At 39.7% G+C, this 21,832-nt stretch overlaps 1 protein-coding gene across 1 annotated transcript in view; it reads left to right on the plus strand.

Annotated features, from left to right (window-relative positions):
- The window catches only part of LOC126354571 (uncharacterized), a 51,613-nt gene extending 36,971 nt beyond the window's left edge, over positions 1–14,642 (plus strand). The window contains exon 3 of the mRNA XM_050004316.1: positions 14,549–14,642. The gene's annotated coding sequence lies outside the window, so the exon portion shown is untranslated. The remainder of the gene's footprint in view (positions 1–14,548) is intronic.
- The last annotated feature ends 7,190 nt before the right edge of the window (positions 14,643–21,832 follow it).

Consider the following 21,832-nt stretch of genomic DNA (forward strand, 5'->3'; position numbering starts at 1 on the left):
TTTAAATGAAAATTGTTTTGAGAATCTGTGAAGCCTGTTGGAGTTGCACAAATTTCTAGATTATAGTAAAAGTGTTGGGACATGCTGAGACATTATAAACGAGAAAATTAACTAACTTAAATCAGATTAGGGAGGACTTGATCTCACATCCATTAAGAATATAATACAAAAATGGAATGTTATGAGGATTATAGTATTAAAACAACAAGAAAGTAAATGGTTAACTTGAGGATGTATCAATGTTTGTGGAGACTTCATCATTCACAGCATTCATTGTAGCAGACTTCGTCTTCTCAAGATTGCACACGGAGTCCATTGTGATGTTTCAGATTCCCATATTTTCTTCGTTCAATGCTGACATGTAAGGACTGGATCAACATCTTGCATGGACAGGTGTCAAGGAGTTCATCTACAGAAATCTCTATTAATTTTTCAGCTTGCAATAGAACAAACCCTGTATGTTTGTAACAGTAAAAAATTCAAGCTACAGATATACTTCACATTCATAAGCCTGAAAGAAGTACAAAGTTTTATAGCCAGATTTCTTCTTGATCTCTTTTGCAGCAACGTCTAAAATGTGTCACTTAAAATTCAGATAACAGAAAGTAGCTGCAAAGGTAAACCATTTCCAAACACTACCGTGTCCTCCATTCAGTCTCCACTGCTTTGCCACAAAAATACTGTGAAAAATAGTATTTTATCCACTACACCATCAAATATGAGGTAAACAGTCTATCCTGAAACATGATTAGTCCACCAACTATTAAAGGCAAATTCCTAGTGACAAAGAGTACCAAAGAGGGGAAATTACACAGGAAGTTACCTCATGTTACACTGGTTATATCTGACATATGATAACATTACATGTGCATTGAAGTATATTTGAGGTAACTTAAAACTCACCCATAGCCACCAAAGACTGACAAACAGAGCAGAGAAAAAAGAAATGACAGATAAAAACATCTAAATCTCCACATGTAATCTGCAAGCTATTGTACAGTGTATGACAGAGGCTACACCACACCAAAATTATCAATTTATTTTATTTGGGTATACACTGAGGGAAAGTGGCCATCTAAATACCTTTATATGTGCTCTGAACTCTCTTATCTTGTTCTCACAATTACTAAACAAGATATATGATGGTAACAGCAGAATGGTTATACTCTCTTTTTTGAATACATTTTCTCTAAATTTACTCAATAGGATTTGAGAACTATGCCTCTTTCTTTCAAGGATTCCCATTTAAGTTCCCCAAGCATTTCTGTTACACTTTCATATGGGCTCCACCAACCTATTACAGTCCTGACTGAAGATCTCTGAATTCGTTTAATGTCTGTCCTAATGCACACTCGACAAAGAATTCAAACGTTGGAACAGTACTGTAGAATTGAATGTGCTAATGTCTTGTATCCAGTTTCCTTTACAGATGCACTGTATTTTCCTAGAACCCATCCAACAAATCCAGGTCTTCCATTCGTCTTTCCTAACACTGATTTTACACTACCCTCCCACTTAAATATTGCTTCTTAGTATTAGCGCCAAACACTTACACAATGTGATATGCTCAAGATGTTCACCACTAACCTTGTTAATCAAATGCTATTTATGTTTTTTTCTTTGCTATAGGCATTACCTTCCATTTATCTCAATTTAAAGAGAGTTTCCTTTCATTATGACAAGTGAGACTTTTGTGCAGGTCTAAGCATTTTCGCACGATTGACCAATGACAATACAACAGCATCATCGGAAAACAATCTTATAGTGCTGCTGATCCTATCTGATACATTGTTTATGTATATTGAGAACATTACAGATTCTATTACATTCCCTTAGGGCACACCTAATAGTACTTTCATTTCTGTAAAAGTTTAGTCCACTAGTATAACACACTGGATACTGGATTCTATTAATAAAATATTCATTAAGCCTATCATATTTGTGACGAAACTCTATGTGATTATATCTTGATTAGTAATTGATAATGTTGTACAGTGTTGAAAACTGCTTGGAAATATAGGAAGATGGAACCTACTTGTTTACTTACTTCTGTTCTTTGCCAAATGTTGTGTATGAATAAAGCAAGCTGTGGTTTTGAGAGAATCTTGTTTCTCTCCAGGAGTGTAATAATATCTGAGCTTAAAATATGCTCTCAGTTCCTGCAACGGAGAGACACAGCTGTATTGGTCTGTAATTCTGAGCCTTCATCTTTTACCTTTTCTTGTAATAAGGAGTGACATACATTGTTTTTCACTCACTTGAGATTATTCATTGCACAAGATATTCTTAATGAATATGATCTAGCAAAGGGTCTGATTCCACAGCGTGTTCAATGAAATTCTAATGCGAATTCTGTCAGGGCTTGGTGCTTTGTTGCTTTAAGTGGTCTTACTTGTTTTTTGATACTGGAAATGCTAATATCAATAATTGAATATTTACTTGAGTATCCTCATGTGTAAATACTTTTTAAATGCACAATTTAATATTTCAACTTTCTGTCTGTGTCATCAGTTTGAACAGTAGATAGATGCATAAGAGATTGAATGGAATGTTTGGATCCATTCATTGACTTCACATATAAACAGAACTTCTTCATATTTTCTCATAGATCTTTAAAATTATTGTAGGCTTCACACACAGTCTTTCTTACACATTCATGAGTTGCCACTAAGTTTTCTCTATCAGCTTCCTTGAAGTTACTTGTAGCAAGAGTATCGTAAGCTGTGAACTTGGTCACTGCACAACTCAGCAAGTGGGCTAAAATCAACAGATTAACTATCAACATCAAAAAGACAGCTTCCATGAACTTTCACACAACACAAAATGCCAATTCCTCTCAACCATTTGTCACTGTAAATAACTAGCCAACAGATACTGACACTGTTCTTAAATTCCTTGGTCTGTGGGTTCAAGATAATCTGAAATGGAATACACATACAGGAAAGGTAAGAGCTAGAATTAGTACTGGCTGTTAGGCATTGAGTGTACTGAAATTATGTGCTAGCCTGAAAACATTAACTAGCACTTACATAAAAGCCCACCAAAAATATGGTGTGATATTCTGGGGAAATTCTTCAACTGCTCGAGCACATTCAGAATCCAGAAGAGAGCAATGAGGATTATTACTGGGAGCAAACCCAGAGACTCCTGCAAACCCATCTTCAGAAAGTTGGAAATCCTTACACTGACTTGCCTATACATTCTCGAGACTAAAATTTTTCAGAAACCACATAGTGCCAACTGACACCAGAGTCATAAAAAAATGAAATACATGAACACAACACCAGGAAAAATGCAAATCTGCATGTTTCATGTACAAACACTCAACTGTGTAAAAAGGGAGCTTTCCACATGGACCTCCAACCGTTCAACAATCTTCCCACTAGTATTAAGTCCATCGAAGGCAACATAAAATTTAGCAAAGCCATGAAGTCATATTTGTTGTGTCACTGTTTTTACTCTGTAAATGAATACTTAGAACAGTAATCTTGCTATTTGTGTTAAATTGAAAACATTGAGCAATATAATACATTAGGATACTATAGGCCTATGTTAATATATGTTAACAATGTTAACTGATATTTTCCGACATCTGCAACACACTGTGTACCATAAGATCACATGGAATAAATAAATAAATCTCTGTTTTTGCAACATTCTCCAAGTAGTACTATTGTCATTGGTATCATAATATAACTTTACTCAGAATGTACTTATATAGACAGTGGTTTATAAGGATTTTATCTTTAACCACAATTGTTCTGCGGTTGTCACTGTATTGGAATGAAATATTCTCAAAAGCTGAAGCTGTGAGGACAGGTCATGAGTCGTGCTTGGGTAGCTCAGTTGGTTGAGCATGTGCCCGGTCTAGCAAACAGTTTTAATCTGTCAGGAAGTTCCATATCATCACACACTCTGCTGCAGAGTGAAAATTTCATTTGAGAATCTTCTCAATTCGTCCTTAAGTAAGTTGATTGTAACTATCTGTTAGTACAACCAAATACAAAACTCTCCTAACTTTCTGGATGGTCTTTTTTCTTTTGGTAACCGTTGTTGTAACAGCATCATGGTCAGTAATTTGTTACTCATTGGTGACATTCTTAAAAAGTGGAGGTCTAAAATATTTGATTCATGTGTGGGTTGTCAAACTAGTTGATTGAGGCAGTTGTCAAACAGTTTTCAGTATTTATTCAAAGGACTGTTTTTGTTTTTGTCTTTACCACTAATAATATATGTGTAACATTCACAGTCAGTGCTGGGCAGCTTAAAGTTACTATCTACTACTAGCACCTTATGCTCAGCATATTTCCGTGCTGTCAGAATTAGTCTATATTTGAGTGGCTCTACAAACACAGTATAATTATACTGTGGTCAGTAGAAATATCCAGTTATTAATTTAAGTCCACTTACCAAAGTTACTCTTGTCCACATGAGTTCAGCATCAGATTCATTTTGAACCTCACTAGCCTTAATGATTCTGCTTGCATGATAAACACTCCTTGTACTCCTGGGTGTCTAGTTTGGCTTTCTTGTACACACTCCGGGTGATGATGAAAATTTCCCTAGCTCTATTTTTGGTTGCAATCAGTGCCTACCAGTACTGAAAATCAATTAAAACTACTTAAAGCAAACAAAGCACCAGGCCCTGATGGAATTTCACTTAGTTTTTGGATTGAATATGCACTTGAATTCTAAGCTCATATTCTCGAGAATCTTTGTGCAGTGAACTGCCCACATGAATAGAAAACGGTGAACAGTGCAGATCACTTCCGTTTACAAAATCAGTTCAAATTCACATCATTTAGTTGTCATTGACCACATACAGTAGAATAGGATTTCTCAGTGAAAGCAAGTTGCAGTTGGAATCAAAGTATTAAAATTAATGTTCACTTTAGATGTACAAATTAAATAGTTTATGTACAGCTATAATCTTAACTATTAATATCAATTATCCATATCACAGATCTCTTTTATATTGTAAGATGGATTTTTATATGAGCAAGTCACATAATTTCACTCTCAATTTTTAAATGGCAAGTATCGAGCAGTGAGAGGAAACTTGTAAGATATTTCGAGGGCATTCACTGTATGGGAGTTACTGGTTAGCCGCCAGTGCCTACGAATGTCAGTGTTTGCTGTATTTCTATTGGAGTATTTGTGATTCATTTCCCTGGTAACAAATTCTTTAATGTTGGTAAGTTTTGCATTTATCTGAGGAGCTAACTTTTTTATTAATGGGGAACATAAATACCATAAGTCTCTACATTTAAAAAAAATTCATTAAAATAATTTTCAACTTCTGTTTTTCCTGAATGGACTTTTCACTCTGTAGTGGAGTGTACACTGATATGAAACCTTCTGACAGATTAAAACTGTGTGCCCCACCAAGACACAAACTAACAAGCAAGTGCTTTGCCAGATAAGCTACCCAAGCACAACTCACAACCCTTCCTCACAGCTTTACTTATGCCAATATCGCATCTCCTACCTTCCAAACTTCGCAGAAGTTGTTCTGTGCAACTTGCAGAACTAGCAGTGCCAGAAGAAAGGATAATGCAGAAACATGGCTCAGCCACAACCTGGGGGTGTTTCCAAAATGAATTTCTCACTCTACAGCAGTGTGTGTGCTGATATGAAATTTCCTGGTGTGCTTGGATAGCTGCCAGTAGAGCATGTGCCTGCAAAATGCAATGGTGCAATGGTCCCAGGTTTGAGTTTCAGTCTGGCACACAGTTTTAATTTGCCAAGAAGGTACGTATCTCTGCAAACTCTGCAGCAGAGTGAAAAATTCATACTGGAAAGATCCTCTAGGCTATGGCTAACCCAAGTCTGAGCAATATCCTTTCTTTCAGGAGTGTTAAACTTGTGAAGTTTGGAGATGAGGTACTGATAGAAATAAAGCTGTGAGGATGAGTCAGGAGTTGTGCATGGGTAGCTCAGCCAGTAGAGCACTTTCCTGTGAAAGGAAAAGGTGCCGAGTTCGAGTTTCAGTCCAGCACATAGTTTTAATCTGCCAGGAAGCAGTTTTCTCTGTCTGACACTCATATACAGAGTCCAAATTTGTGTTCTTTAAGTTGTCAATAAGTAATATAATGTGCTCCTCTGTTTGACCTCTTATTCACACCACACTAAATACATTGGAAATAGTTGAAACTTTAAATGTCGTGTGGCTAGGGCCTCCCATCGGGTAGACCGGTTGCCTGGTGCAAGTCTTTTGCATGGATGCCACTTTGGCAACTTGCACGTTGATGGGAATAAAATGATGATGACAAAAACAACATGACACCCAATCCTTGAGTGGAGAAAATCTCCGACCCAGCCCGGAATCGAACTTGTGTCCCTTGGCATGATAATTGTAATAAATTAATTTTCTATGATAAAGTGTTAAAAGCAATTGAACACAATCTGTGAAACCTCCCATCGGCAAGCTCAGCCACATATTCCTCTACATGTGAATTCTTTAATGTTGGTAAGTTTTGCATTTATCTGATGAGCTAACTTTTTTATTTATGGGGAACATATATACCATAAGACTCTACATTTGTTAAATGATGTTGTCTAGACTTGCATCAATACAAGTAGGACACATATTTTGGTGCAATGCAAGTCTGAGGATCTTAAAATATTTTTTTAAAGAAAAAAATAACATTCTGGAGCCTTGTTGCTTTGAATTTCCTGTTTTAATATTGCAATCCCCATGGAAACAACCTTTGCTTTAAACTTATAAAGGCTCTTAACCACTAATTCAAAAATTTCAAAAGTAGATTTGAATTTCCATTTGTAGACCTATAGAGATTAACAATTATTATGATTTCTTCAATCAGTCTTATACTACTAATCTCAGTATTTATCCCTGAGCAAGATGGTGTTGTGTCTAATTTTCAAAACTTTAGACCTTGCTTCATATAAATTACAGAATCACCAACTTTTCTGTGTTTCCTACACATTACGTAAGGTACAACATATTCTTGAGGAACGAAACTGTGAACATGATTTTTTGTTAGGCAGTTTTCTGATAACCATGTCACATTGACATTACAATGTCACATCTACATCCTTAATGGTACAAAAATGTTCCAATAATAACAGTTCATTTCTTCTACAACAGATTGTGACATGCAGCAGGATGAACGTTTTATCACTGGTTTGCAAGCACTCATCTGCATTTGGCTAATCCAAATTACACACTCTGTAATTGCCTAAGCCCCCCCATGAACCATGGACCTTGCCGTTGGTGGGGAGGCTTGAGTGCCTCAGCGATACAGATGGCCGTACCGTAGGTGCAACCACAATGGAGGGGTATCTGTTGAGAGGCCAGACAAACATGTGGTTCCTGAAGAGGGGCAGCAGCCTTTTCAGTAGTTCAGGGTCAACAGTCTGGATGATAGACTGATCTGGCCTTGCAACATTAACCAAAACGGCCTTGCTGTGCTGGTACTGCAAACGGCTGAAAGCAAGGGGAAACTACAGCCGTAATTTTTCGCGAGGACATGCAGTTTTACTGTATGATTAAATGATGATGGTGTCCTCTTGGGTAAAATATTCCGGAGGTAAAATAGTCCCCCATTCGGATCTCTGGGCGGGGACTACTCAGGAGGACGTCGTTATCAGGAGAAAGAAAACTGGTGTTCTACGGATCGGAGCGTGGAATGTCAGATCCCTTAATCGGGCAGGTAGGTTAGAAAATTTAAAAAGGGAAATGGATAGGTTAAAGTTAGATATAGTGGGAATTAGTGAAGTTCGGTGGCAGGAGGAACAAGACTTTTGGTCAGGTGAATACAGTGTTATAAATACAAAAATCAAATAGGGGTAAAGCAGGAGTAGGTTTAAATAGGAGTGTGGGTAAGCTACTACAAACAGCATAGTGAACACATTATTGTGGCCAAGATAGACACAAAGCCCATGCCTACTACAGTAGTACAAGTTTATATGCCAACTAGCTCTGCTGATGATGAAGAAATTGATGAAATGTATAATGAGATAAAAGAAATTATTCAGGTAGTGAAGGGAGACGAAAATTTAATAGTCATGGGTGACTGGAATTCGTCAGTAGGAAAAGGGAGAGAAGGAAACATAGTAGGTGATTATGGATTGGGGCTAAGAAATGAACGAGAAAGCCGTCTGGTAGAATTTTGCACAGAGCATAACTTAATCACACTTGGTTCAAGAATCATAAAAGAAGGTTGTATACATGGAAGAATCCTGGAGATACTAAAAGGTATCAGATAGATTATATAATGGTAAGACAGAGATTTAGGAATCAGGTTTTAAATTCTAGGACACTTCCAGGGCAGATGTGAACTCTGACCACAATCTATTGGTTATGACCTGTAGGTTAAAACTGAAGAAACTGCAAAAAGGTGAGAATTTAAAGAGATGCGATCTGGATAAGCTGAAAGAACAAGAGGTTGTACAGAGTTTCAAGGAGAGCATAAGGGAACAATTGACAGCAACGGGGGAAAGAAACACAGTAGAAGAAGAATGGGTAGCTCTGAGGGATGAAGTAGTGAAGACAGCAGAGGATAAAGTAGGTAAAAAGACGAGGGCTGCTAGAAATCCGTGGGTAACAGAAGAAATATTGAATTTAATTGATGAAAGGAGAAAATATAAAAATGCAGTAAATGAAGCAGGCAAAAAGGAATACAAACGTCTCAAAAATGAGATCGACAGGAAGTGCCAAATGGCTAAGCAGGGATGGCTAGAGGACAAATGTAAGGATGTAGAAGCTTATCTCACTAGGGGTAAGATAGATACTGCCTACAGGAAAATTAAAGAGACCTTTGGAGAGAAGAGAACCACGTGTATGAATATCAAGAGCTCAGATGGCAACCCAGTTCTAAGCAAAGAAGGGAAGGCAGAGAGGTGGAAGGAGTATATAGAATGTTTATACAAGGGCGATGTACTTGAGGACAATATTATAGAAATGGAAGAGGATGTAGATGAAGACGAAATGGGAGGTAAGATACTGCGTGAAGAGTTTGACAGAGCACTGAAAGACCTGTGTAGAAACAAGGCCTCCGGAGTAGACAAAATTCCATTAGAACTACTGACGGCCTTGGGAGAGCCAGTTATGACAAAACTCTACCAGCTGGTGAGCAAGATATATGAGACAGGTGAAATACCCTCAGACTTCAAGAAGAATATAATAACTCCAATCTTAAAGAAAGCAGGTGCTGACAGATGTGAAAATTACGGAACTATCAGTTTAATAAGTCACAGCTGCAAAATACTAATGTGAATTCTTTACAGACGAATGGAAAAACTGGTAGATGCGGACCTCGGGGAGAATCAGTTTGGATTCCGTAGAAATGTTGGAACACGTGAGGCAATACTGACCTTACGACTTATCTTAGAAAAAAAAAATTAAGAAAAGGCAAACCTACGTTTCTACCATTTGTAGACTTAGAGAAAGCTTTTAACAATGTTGACTGGAATACTCTCTTTCACATTCTGAAGGTGGCAGGGGTAAAATACAGGGAGTGAAAGGCTATTTACAATTTGTACAGAAACCAGATGGCAGTTATTAGAGTCAAGGGACATGAAAGGGAAGCAGTGGTTGGGAAAGGAGTGAGATAGGGTTGTAGCCTCTCCCCGATGTTATTCAATCTGTATATTGAGCAAGTAGTAAAGGAAACAAAAGAAAAATTTGGAGTAGGTATTAAAATTCATGGAGAAGAAGTAAAAACTTTGAGGTTCACCGATGACATTGTAATTCTGTCAGAGACGGCAAAGGACTTGGAAGAGCAGTTGAATGGAATGGACAGTGTCTTGAAAGGAGGATATAACATGAACATCAACAAAAGCAAAACGAGGATAATGGAATGTAGTCAAATTAAATCGGGTGATGCTGAGGGAATTAGATTAGGAAATGAGACACTTAAAGAAGTAAATGAGTTTTGCTATTTAGGAAGTAAAATAATTGATGATGGTCGAAGTAGAGAGGATATAAAATGTAGACTGGCAATGGCAAGGAAAGCGTTCCTGAAGAAGAGAAATTTGTTAACATCGAATATAGATTTATGTATCAGGAAGTCGTTTCTGAAAGTATTTGTTTGTAGTGTAGCCATGTTTGGAAGTAAAACATGGACGATAACTAGTTTGGACAAGAAGAGAAAAGAAGCTTTCGAAATGTGGTGCTACAGAAGAATGCTGAAGATTAGATGGGTAGATCACGTAACTAATGAGGAGGTATTGAATAGGATTGGGGAGAAGAGAAGTTTGTGGCACAACTTGACTAGGAAAAGGGATCGGTTGGTAGGACATGTTCTGAAGCATCAAGGGATCACCAATTTAGTATTGGAGGGCACTGTGGAGAGTAAAAATCGTAGAGGGAGACCAAGAAATGAATATACTTCTCAGATTCAGAAGGATGTGGGTTGCAGTAAGTACTGGGAGATGATGAAGCTTGTACAGGATAGGGTAGCATGGAGAGCTGCATCAAACCAGTCTCAGGTATGAAGAGCACAACAACAACAACAGTTGCCTAAGTTGGAACTGCTGGGATGTTTACGTCTGCTACAAAAGTATTTTCATCATCGTTCTTGGTCTTAGCAGAAATCAGTTTTTCTTTTTCTTTTTTTTTCTTTGTGTAATCAAAAATTTAAAAACCTCTCTCACACCGGCCTGATTTAGCTTCACTGATCAGGATAGTAAAAACATGTGTATGTTAAGGGAATTTTCATTCACAAAGCAGACTTATCACATTCACACAGTTCAATACTGTTCTATCCTGATTAAATTGAGCATAACTTAAAGATCTGCTGGTAAGACTGTGTTAGCCTATTTATTTGAAGTAACTGGATATCTTGAGCATACAAAACGGCAGGTTCGTCCAGTGTAAATCAGACGTTCCCCACTGATCCCGTGTAACACAGCGTAGTAAGCAGACACTGTCAATAATAATCAGTTAAATAATACATGAACACACTTACTTTAGTTTAGTTCATGTATTAAATTCCTTCTCATACAGAATCTCATCAAGATGGCGACTAGCTCAACAATACATACATATACATCCTCCTTCTTTCACGACTAATTGGCAAGAATTCCTTCATTCTTTCCATAAGAGAAAACATAGATAGCAGAAAAGCTATTCCATGGAGTAAATGGACACTCCAAGGAATAATTGGGCTTTAAACTAGTTTGCATTGATAATCGGTAAGATAAGAAGTGATATTTTGAGACATGTACTGAGTTATATAATTTATAAAATTTCTGAAAATATCACGGAGAGACCGCTGCAAGTTCTGTTTTATCATGTCACAAGCTGAATACTAGACACACATCACTTTTGCCTTTCAGAGGTATGAATTACACAATACCTCAGTGCATGTTTGATTTCAGATGAACTATATCTGAGATCTTATGACTTACAAATGCTTTTCCTGGTCTGTTGATGTAGAAGCCGTATGCTGTATGAAATCGTTTCCCTGAGGAGCTTACATCAACGTGTTGCATTTTTAAATTCCCAGCTTGCATTTTGCACAAGTTTTACCTGTATTTTCTACTTTCTTATTCATACAGGACCAGTTCACTATCACATTCATATTTCTGAATTTGTGCAATTTAAGGGAAAGCATGAAATCTTTTGCATTGTTCTTTCCTACATTGTTTGTCCCCATGAGAAAGAGAGGAAAACTGCTATTGTTTAGCGCAGAAATTTTTTCATGGCTGGCTGCTGTTGCTGCCTTGAAATTTCTGCCTTTTTTACCATGCTTTTGATCTCACATCTGCATATAATTTGCAGTTCAGAGGCTATTCCTCTCCCTTGGCTATCAGCATAAATGCCAATTTCACATGTACTTGTTGCTGGAAGGTCACTGATCATAATCATCATCATCATCATCAGTTATCTGCTATATTCGCAGGTCCTTTGCCTATCCATTTTCTGCGATCCATTGCTTCCTTCTTAAGGCTGCTGTATGTCGTACCATCCATCATGTCATCCAGTATCTGGAATCTCTTCCTTTCTCGTTTCTTTTTCACTTCTACGTAACATTCTAAAACTGTTTTTATCAGTCCGTCATTATTTCTTAATGTGCCCAATCCAATTTCTATTTTTCTCTTCCTTACATCTAGTGACTGTCTTTTCTCTCCCACTCGTCTCAGTACCTCTTCATTTTTTATTCTGTCCATCCAACTTATTCTTTCCATCCTCCGTCATGTCCAGATCTCAAAAGCCTTCAGCCTTTCTCTGTCTTTCTTCCTCATAGTCCATGTTTCAGCACCATATAGAAGAACACTCCATACAAGACATTTTATGTGTCTCTTCCTGAGATCTCTGTCCAGACTGCTGCAGAAAATTTCCCTTTTCTTATAAAACGCCTTTTTTGCCATTGCTATCCTTGATTTAATTTCTGTGGTGCACTTCCAGTCAGTGTCTATCCTGCTTCCAAGATACTTAAAATTTTGCACCTGTTCTAGTAATTCTCCAATCAGTATAATTTTTATTTCCTTATTTCCTCCTAGTGCCAATACTTTTGTTTTATTTGCGTTAATTTTCATTCCATATTTTTTTCTGTTAGTTTTAATGGTGTCCACCAAATCCTGCAATTCTTTTTCCCCTATGGCTAGAAGGACCATGTCATCAGCAAACCTCAAACATCCTACTCTTCTTCCTCCAATTTCTACGCCTTTGTCATCTAATGAGCATTGGTCAATCATGTTTTCAAAGTGGAGGTTGAAAAGAGTAGGGGATAGAAAGCATCCTTATCTTACTCCTTTTCCTAGTCCGATCCAGTTTGTACTTTCTCCTCTCACTTCAATTGAAGCTTCTTGATTAAGATATAATGAGTTTACAAGTCTTCTGGTTTTCCAGTCCACTCTCTTTTCCCTCATTACAGTCGCGCAGCTTGTCCCAAACCACATTGTAAAATGCCTTTTCTAGATCGATGAAGCACATATATAGGTCTCTCCCTTTTTCAATAAACCTTTCTCCCAAGATTCGTAGGAGCCCTATTGCATCTCTGGTGCCCGTATTCCATCTAAAGCCAAACTGCACTTATTGCATCTCTGGTGCCCGTATTCCATCTAAAGCCAAACTGCACCTTGCCAGGATTCTCCTCCATTACTTTTTTAAGTCTTTTATTAATTATTCTTAACATCACTTTGGCTGCATGTGAAATAGGGCTGATTATCCTGTACTCGCTGTATTTTTTGGTTCCTTGTTTTTTTTTTTTTTTTGGTAATGGAATTACTACTGTTATCAGAACGTCCTCAGGCCATTCACCACTGTCATATATTTTATTACATAATCTCAATATTTCTCTTATCCCATCTCGGTTCAAGCATTTTAATATTTCTCCTGGTATCACTGATATTTGGTCTATAATCACTACAGTTACCTGTGTTGTCTTAATTCACATTTTGTACATTGTTTTTCTCATTGAGAAATGATGACACCTGAGAAAAATTTTAACAGTCAGGAAATGAATACTATTCACATTCATATTAAGTTTGTTATTGTATAATCTCAATATTTCTCTTATCCCTGCTTGGTTCAAACATTTTAATATTTCTCCTGGTATCACTGATATTTGGTCCATAATCACTACAGATACCTGTGGTGTTTTAATTCACATTTTGTATATTGTTGTTTTTGTTATTGAGAAATGATGACACCTGAGAAAAATTTGTAACAGTCAGGAAATGAATACTATTCACATTCGTGTTAAGTTTGTTATTTTTTCACAGCAAAATGCTTTCCTTTCTCATCTTGTTTGCACCATCTTTGATATTGCCATGTGGTTCCACACTGTTCAAAGTTTTTGCAGAGTCCATACTAGAAAGTATTTCAAAATGGGATAATACATTTGTATGCACAGTCTAGACAAATGTTGCTAACATCAGTCTGTTGCAGTATCCTCAAACATATTCGAAGCTCAGACTTTCCTGGAAGGAAACAAGTTCTCTCAAAAATTAGCATTTAGTTAGTGATCAATTCTATTGACCATTTGCATGATAAATGATGATGTGCAACAAGTCATTTTATATTCACACCACAAATTATTTTGTAAATATGGCTGCATGTTGACAGTTTAAAAATGGATTCTTTTAAAAATAAAAGCATACAAATGTTAGTAATTAAGGACCATTTTCAAAAAACTCAAGAACTGCACCATTTGGAAAAGTGAATTATATATTTTATCAAAATTTACCTTTTGCCTGTTTAGCTTGCACACCAAAATGTGAAAATTTTCTATATCTACATCTACAAGAAACAAGTTTTGCCAAATGCGAACATCTACTGCCTGTGGTAGGCGTTTATTGTTTCCAACTAAATAGCTCACTACTTTCCAATCATGAGTCACAGTTATATGGCTCCTGATAGGGTATATCAGGCATGGGTAACCTTTGGCTCCAGATAGGGTGTTTCAGGCATGGGCAACGTTGCCTGCAGGCCTGATTCACACATCTGATTCACATGCTCGTTAAGCTTGTGGATTACCATGTCATGCAAAAACCTGACACACTACACCAGCATATATGCCTCAGTACATACACTTTTGAGAGTACATTCATTAATGTTCATCCGAACTTTCTTCCACAGGCCAGATTGAATCCAATTGTGGGCTGGATGTGGCCCACGGGCTGCCAACTACCCACCCATGGCGTATTTGGCACCACTGAAAATGAAGTGAGAATATGTGAAACCATAACCTTACCATCACACTATCATGAGGTTCTGAGCCACCACAGTACCTGTATGGTTCTGGACAAGGACTGACACGTATGATTTCAAGACCATTCCTAGAAGATTAAAGAAAAAAAAGCTACAATTCAAAATGCCTGGATTCATTAGTTCTTCTTTATATATATTTATATAAAAACCATGTAAGTGCCAAATAAGCTGAAAATAAAAAGAAACTAAATGGTTTAAGAGGTCTTTCAAATGATATTTTCAGCGGTATGCAATCTGAAATTCTTGAAACCCATAACACACATTGAAACTCTTGCGCTCCAGGAACTAGAACAGCATGCACAATGCCACCACAAAAGTCTCTCCACCCTACTCAATTCCTACTTCCACCTTAGAGTACCACTGTCCCCTTCTACAACAACCTCCCCCATGTCCCCTTGCAGTTGATAAACCCTGCCTCGCAGACCTACTACATTTACCCAACCCTTCAAAATTCCCTCCCTCCACCACACAGATTCCAGAACCAAAACAGACCTGAAACACAGTCATGAACCTATCCTTCAGAAGCCTTAGCCCCATAGTAATATCAGTCCTTTCCAATGGCCCCACCTTTTGCCCAATTCCCAAATTCAATCACTTTTAAAGGCCTTCTCTCCTTCTCCTGGAAACACTTTTTTGCCATCAACCCTACCAGTCAGACTCAACCAAAGATCAATACTGAACCCTGCCTAACTCAGTTCACTCCTCCATCCAACCATGAACTGCCTGCACTGTCCCCAAATCACCCCTGTTAACTTTCCAGAATTTCTTAACCGTGAACCTTGCCTCACCATCATTCCCCACATCCCTCAACATGCAAACTTAACATTACATTACATCTGCAGAAAGAACCGCAGTCCACCATATAAAAACTGATCCCCACCTTATAATCCGACCTGCGGACAAAGGTTCCACTGGTGTTGTTTTGAACACCAAAGACTACACCAGCTGTCAGATACATCCACATACAAACCTTGCCGTAGTGACCCCATTCCAGAAATCCAGCGGGATCTCCAGTCTCTCCTGAAATCCTTAGGCCTATCCCAGAACCTCTCCCCAGAGTCCATACCTCTGCTCACCCCTACCATTCCCTGCACACCCACCTTCTACATGCTTCCTGAAGTCCATAAACACAACCAACCAGGAGGCCCCCATTGTAGCCGGTTACTGTGGCCCATTGAAAAAATTTCTGCTCTTGTAGACCAACACCTTCAACCCATTACTCGGAATCTATATAAATGATAACAACCATTTCCTCCACTGACTCTCCATAGTTCCTGACCCTTGACTAGTTGGTGCCTTGCTCATCCTTATTGATGCCACCTCACTTTACACTAACATCCCTAATGCCCACGGCCTTATTGCTATTGATCACTACCTTTCCCAACGCCTGACAGACTCCAACCAACAACTTCCTTCCTAGTTGGCATGACCAACTATATCCTCACCCACAATTACTTCTCCTTTGAAGGCATTACCTACAAACAAATTCAGGCTACAGCTATGAACACTCGCATGGCACCATCCTTTGCTATTCTATTCGTGGGCCATCTAGAGGAATTCTTCCTAAACATCCAGAATCCTAAACCCCTCTCATAGTTCGTATTCACTGATGACATCTTTGTGATCTGGATCGAGGGTGAGGACACCCTATTTACATTCCTCCAGAACCTCAACAGCTTCTCCGGACACCCTATCTACATTCCTCCAGAACCTCAACAGCTTCTCCACCATTTGTTTCACCTGGTCTTATTCAACCCAACAAGCCACCTTCCTAGATGTTGGCCTCCACCTCAAAGATGGCTACGTCAGTACCTCTGTTCCTATCAAATCTACTAACCACTAGCCATACCTCCACTTCGACAGCTGCTACCTGTTCCATACCAAGAAGTCCCTTCCATACCGCCTAGCCACCCGTGGTCATTGCATCTGCAGTGACGAGTGGTCCCTCTCTAAATATACCGACGGTCTCACTGAAGCCTTCACAGAGCGTAACTGTCCTCTCTACCTTGTACAAAAACAAATCTCCCGTGCCTTATGTTTCCAGTCTCCTACCACCTCCCAGTCTCAGCATATGGCCACAGAGGAGTGTTCTCGTAACTCAGTACCACCCAGGACTGGAGCAACTGAATTACATTCCCCGCCAGGGTTTCAACTTCTCATCGTGCCCTAAAATGAGAAATGTCCTGCCCACTATCCTTCCCACCCCTCCCACAGTGGTATTCTGCTGTCCACAAAACCTACCCTATATATTTATCCAGCCCTACACAACCTCTGCTCCCAACCCCTTACCTCATGGCTCATATCCCTTTAATAGACCTAGATGCAAGACCTGTCCCATGCATCCTCTCACCACCACGTACTCAACTCCGGTCACAAATATCACCTATCCCATCAAAGGCAGGGCTACCTGTGAAACCAGTCATGTAAACTACAAGCTCAGCTGCAACCACTGTGCTGCATTCTATGTGGGCATGACAACCAACAAGCTGTCTGTCCGCATGAGTGGCCACCGATAAACTGCAGCCAAGAGACAAGTGGACCACACTGTTGCTGAGCATGCCACCCACCATGACCTCCTTCATTTCAATGACTGCTTCACAGTCTGTGCCATATGGATCCTTCCCACCAACACCAGCTTTTCTGAATTGTGCAGGTGGGAACTTTCCCTGCAGTATATCCTATGTTCCCATAACCCTCTTGGCCCCAACCTTCATCACCCTTCCGGTCCATTCCCTGTTCCCATTCCAGCACTGCACGGACCTCTTCCACAATTGCACCCAGTCTTTTTACTTCTCTCTCTCCTCACCTCTCCCCTCCCACCTGGATAACATCCTGACTGCACATAGCTGCTCTACACTCTCTCCATCTTGTCCCTGCATGCTCCCCAGCAGCACTTCACTGTCCTCCCACTCCCCCTTCCTGTCCCAGCCTCCTCCTTAACCCCACTTTTCCACATAACATTTTACTATAGCATATGAATTTAACAAAGCTCACTCTCCAGAATGAGATTTTCACTCTGCAGTGGAGTGATATGAAACTTCCTAGCAGATTAAAACTGTGTGCCGGACCAAGACTCGAACAGGTCCCGAGTTTGAGTCTCGGTCTGGCACACAGTTTTAATCTGCTAGGAAGCTTCAAAACTCACTATACATATTAGCCTTCGTCATTTAGCTCCATCTGTTTTCTATGAGTTTCTCAACACAAGTGACCTGATGAGGTTCTGTGGTCCGCAGTGAACCTACAAGGTGGGATGGCGTTTTCATGGAACAACTGCCATGAATAGCAGCTGCCTCTGTGCACACGAATCCTGCTGCCCATCAACCTTGCCTTGCAGAGACACTAAGCCCACTTTTGCTCTCATGACATGTGCGAAAGAAACAAAATTTCCCTGCACAACCCATAACAAACACTTAAAATAACAAAAATGCTTACTCAAGGTCACAGCTATCCATTGTTAGGTAGACAGACAGAGGGAATACCAACACATTGCTTTCTTCAAAGTGATATGTTACTTCCCATATCCTTCTCCCTCCCCTCCCCCCCCCCCCCCCCTCTTCACTTAAGACGAAAGATGTCATGAGAACACCATTACCTAAACAAGTAAAATTATCTTTCACTTTTTTACAAGTGACTTTGCGCTTAATTCAATAAATGCAGATGAGAATTCTTTCTTTGCTCTTTATTCTAACTGCTTTCATAAAAAAAAAAAAATTTTGCAATATGCCATTTTATAGTGTTTTATAGCTCATTTCAAAATGAGAACGTAGCTTACACTAAATCCCATACCGTTATTTTTATATTTCAGTGTTTAGAAGATGCAAATCTTAGTAATTACTCAGTACTGCCACACCTTTCTGTTTATATGTATTTCTTTTCAGCAAAGTTGTTTCATTAACAGAACTTTCCATAACAACATTAAGCACACTACACCATTTTACATTAACTTTATCATAATCTGTGTGGGCTAGCCACCCAAAACAATTGTTCCATTATTTATAACTTCAACTTAGCCATCACTGCCTTCCAGACATCTGATCCATCTTCATATTTCCATCTGTTCACTCTTGCAATTGGTAAGTATATTTACATACCATTCTCTTATTTATGTGTTCATTTTATTCAGCAATTTATGTAAGAAAATACGTAGGTAACATATCCTAAATTAAGACTATTGTCCTCTGAGAAAAGTACTTTTAAACCCTACCCAATACATCTCATATTCAATAGAACTATAACATTTCCTGGGTGCAAGCAATTAATCCCCTTGTAACATATAGTCTAACAATTCAAACATATATTCTGTGCAGTGCCTAAAACAAAACATGGTAATTCATTATTGTTGAGGTAGGTTTGCCCCAGGTTATTCTTGGAATATGATCTGCAACATATAGTGAAATAAGTATCATCAGACTCATTATCACCCTTATTCTCAGCTCAGAGGCTTTACATTCTGAAAAGCAATTGCAAACTTCTGTTGCTTTTACTGCAACTGATACACTTATGCTCTCTATGCCGTGATTTGGTAACAAACCTCGGACCTCAGTTTCCCTTTTCATGCAATTTTATCAAGGTTACAGAATACCAGTGAGTTCGTTCACTTTGCTTGCTTGGCGTAGACCAAAAAAATTTAATAGTGGTGTACTCTCCTTATAAACACAATCAAATACACCACTTACTACAAAAAGACACTCCCTACCGATATAATGTCCCCTTACTCCTTCCTTCATTTCCCTTTCGGTGTGGATCATCCTTTTGGTCTACTCCACCTTTCTCTTACACAACCATAGGGTACTTTACCCTATGCCATACGAAGTGTCTACCTACATTACGTAACCTAAGCCATACTCCTAACGGCATCTACACTCCTGGAAATTGAAATAAGAACACCGTGAATTCATTTTCCCAGGAAGGGGAAACTTTATTGACACATTCCTGGGGTCAGATACATCACATGATCACACTGACAGAACCACAGGCACATAGACACAGGCAACAGAGCATGCACAATGTCGGCACTAGTACAGTGTATATCCACCTTTCGCAGCAATGCAGGCTGTTATTCTCCCATGGAGACGATCGTAGAGATGCTGGATGTAGTCCTGTGGAATGGCTTGCCATGCCATTTCCACCTGGCGCCTCAGTTGGACCAGCGTTCGTGCTGGACGTGCAGACCGCGTGAGACGACACTTCATCCAGTCCCAAACATGCTCAATGGGGGACAGATCCGGAGATCTTGCTGGCCAGGGTAGTTGACTTACACCTTCTAGAGCACATTGGGTGGCACGGGATACATGTGGACGTGCATTGTCCTGTTGGAACAGCAAGTTCCCTTGCCAGTCTAGGAATGGTAGAACGATGGGTTCGATGACGGTTTGGATGTACCGTGCACTATTCAGTGTCCCCTCGACGATCACCAGAGGTGTACGGCCAGTGTAGGAGATCGCTCCCCACACCATGATGCCGGGTGTTGGCCCTGTGTGCCTTGGTCGTATGCAGTCCTGATTGTGGCGCTCACCTGCACGGCGCCAAACACGCATACGACCATCATTGGCACCAAGGCAGAAGCAACTCTCATCGCTGAAGACGACACGTCTCCATTCGTCCCTCCATTCACGCCTGTCGCGACACCACTGGAGGCGGGCTGCACGATGTTGGGGCGTGAGCGGAAGACGGCCTAACGGTGTGCGGGACCGTAGCCCAGCTTCATGGGGACGGTTGCGAATGGTCCTCGCCGATACCCCAGGAGCAACAGTGTCCCTAATTTGCTGGGAAGTGGCGGTGCGGTCCCCTACGGCACTGCGTAGGATCCTACGGTCTTGGCGTGCATCCGTGCGTTGCTGCGGTCCGGTCCCAGGTCGACGGGCACGTGCACCTTCCGCCGACCACTGGCGACAACATCGATGTACTGTGGAGACCTCACGCTCCACATGTTGAGCAATTCGGCGGTACGTCCACCCGGCCTCCCGCATGCCCACTATACGCCCTCGCTCAAAGTCCGTCAACTGCACATACGGTTCACGTCCACGCTGTCGCAGCATGCTACCAGTGTTAAAGACTGCGATGGAGCTCCGTATGCCACGGCAAACTGGCTGACACTGACGGCGGCGATGAACAAATGCTGCGCAGCTAGCGCCATTCGACGGCCAACACCGCGCTTCCTGTTGTGTCCGCTGTGCCGTGCGTGTGATCATTGCTTGTACAGCCCTCTCGCAGTGTCCGGAGCAAGTATGGTGGGTCTAACACACCGGTGTCAATGTGTTCTTTTTTCCATTTCCAGGAGTGTAGAACTCACTTCTACATCTTGAAGTTGCACCTCCACTACAACTGCTTAGGAGTACTCCACCAAGTGTCAGCACACTGTAAGGTCGGATATTCGTACACCGTATTAACTAGGGTGCAGCTTGGATGTTACCATGTTATTAGCTATTGCTCATGGTTATTTGAGCCTGCCTAACCCTTCTCCCATTTTATGTGACATCAGTAGCATTCAGATTTGCTTCATCTCCCTTTGTACACATAGCCAGAAATATACATTCATATAACAGTGCATCTGGGGTACAATGGCAGAATTAAAATTTAGCATTGTTAATATTTAAACTTTGGTATCACATACTTTATTGATGTAACTTATTTGTAGAGTTGGTTCCTACTGGTAGAGAGGTTAGCTTATTATTGTTAGGTAATATAACCTATTCGTATTTTAATTACTTCAAATTGAAATAATTAGTGTTTCACAGGCCTCTGATACTTATGCTGGTACTCAATCATGGTAAATTCCAAATATATTAAACATCACACTAAAAGCACTTGCGAGAATATTGCTAACTGATGCTTAAGGGTGGTTGTACCAGACTAGTGACAGCACAGTCACTAATAGTATTAACCAACAGCAGACAGAACTGAACATCAATAACATCTCTTAATTTTACTCATTCAGTATTAAATTCCAACCCAATAATTAAAATGCAGGAACACTTTAAAACCTGTAGAGAATTAATTCAATAATGAACCTAAACTCTGCCTCTGTCCACATTTTCCTATATCCTATTTAATATTTAAATTTCCTACAGCAGCAGCGCAAACAAAGTTATATTAGATAAGGCTAGACATTAATCACAGTACTATTTTCTCCTTTAGCAATAAACAAATAAC

This window comes from Schistocerca gregaria, chromosome 3 (genome assembly GCF_023897955.1).
Source record: "Schistocerca gregaria isolate iqSchGreg1 chromosome 3, iqSchGreg1.2, whole genome shotgun sequence".
In the NCBI taxonomy this organism is placed as follows: domain Eukaryota; kingdom Metazoa; phylum Arthropoda; class Insecta; order Orthoptera; family Acrididae; genus Schistocerca; species Schistocerca gregaria.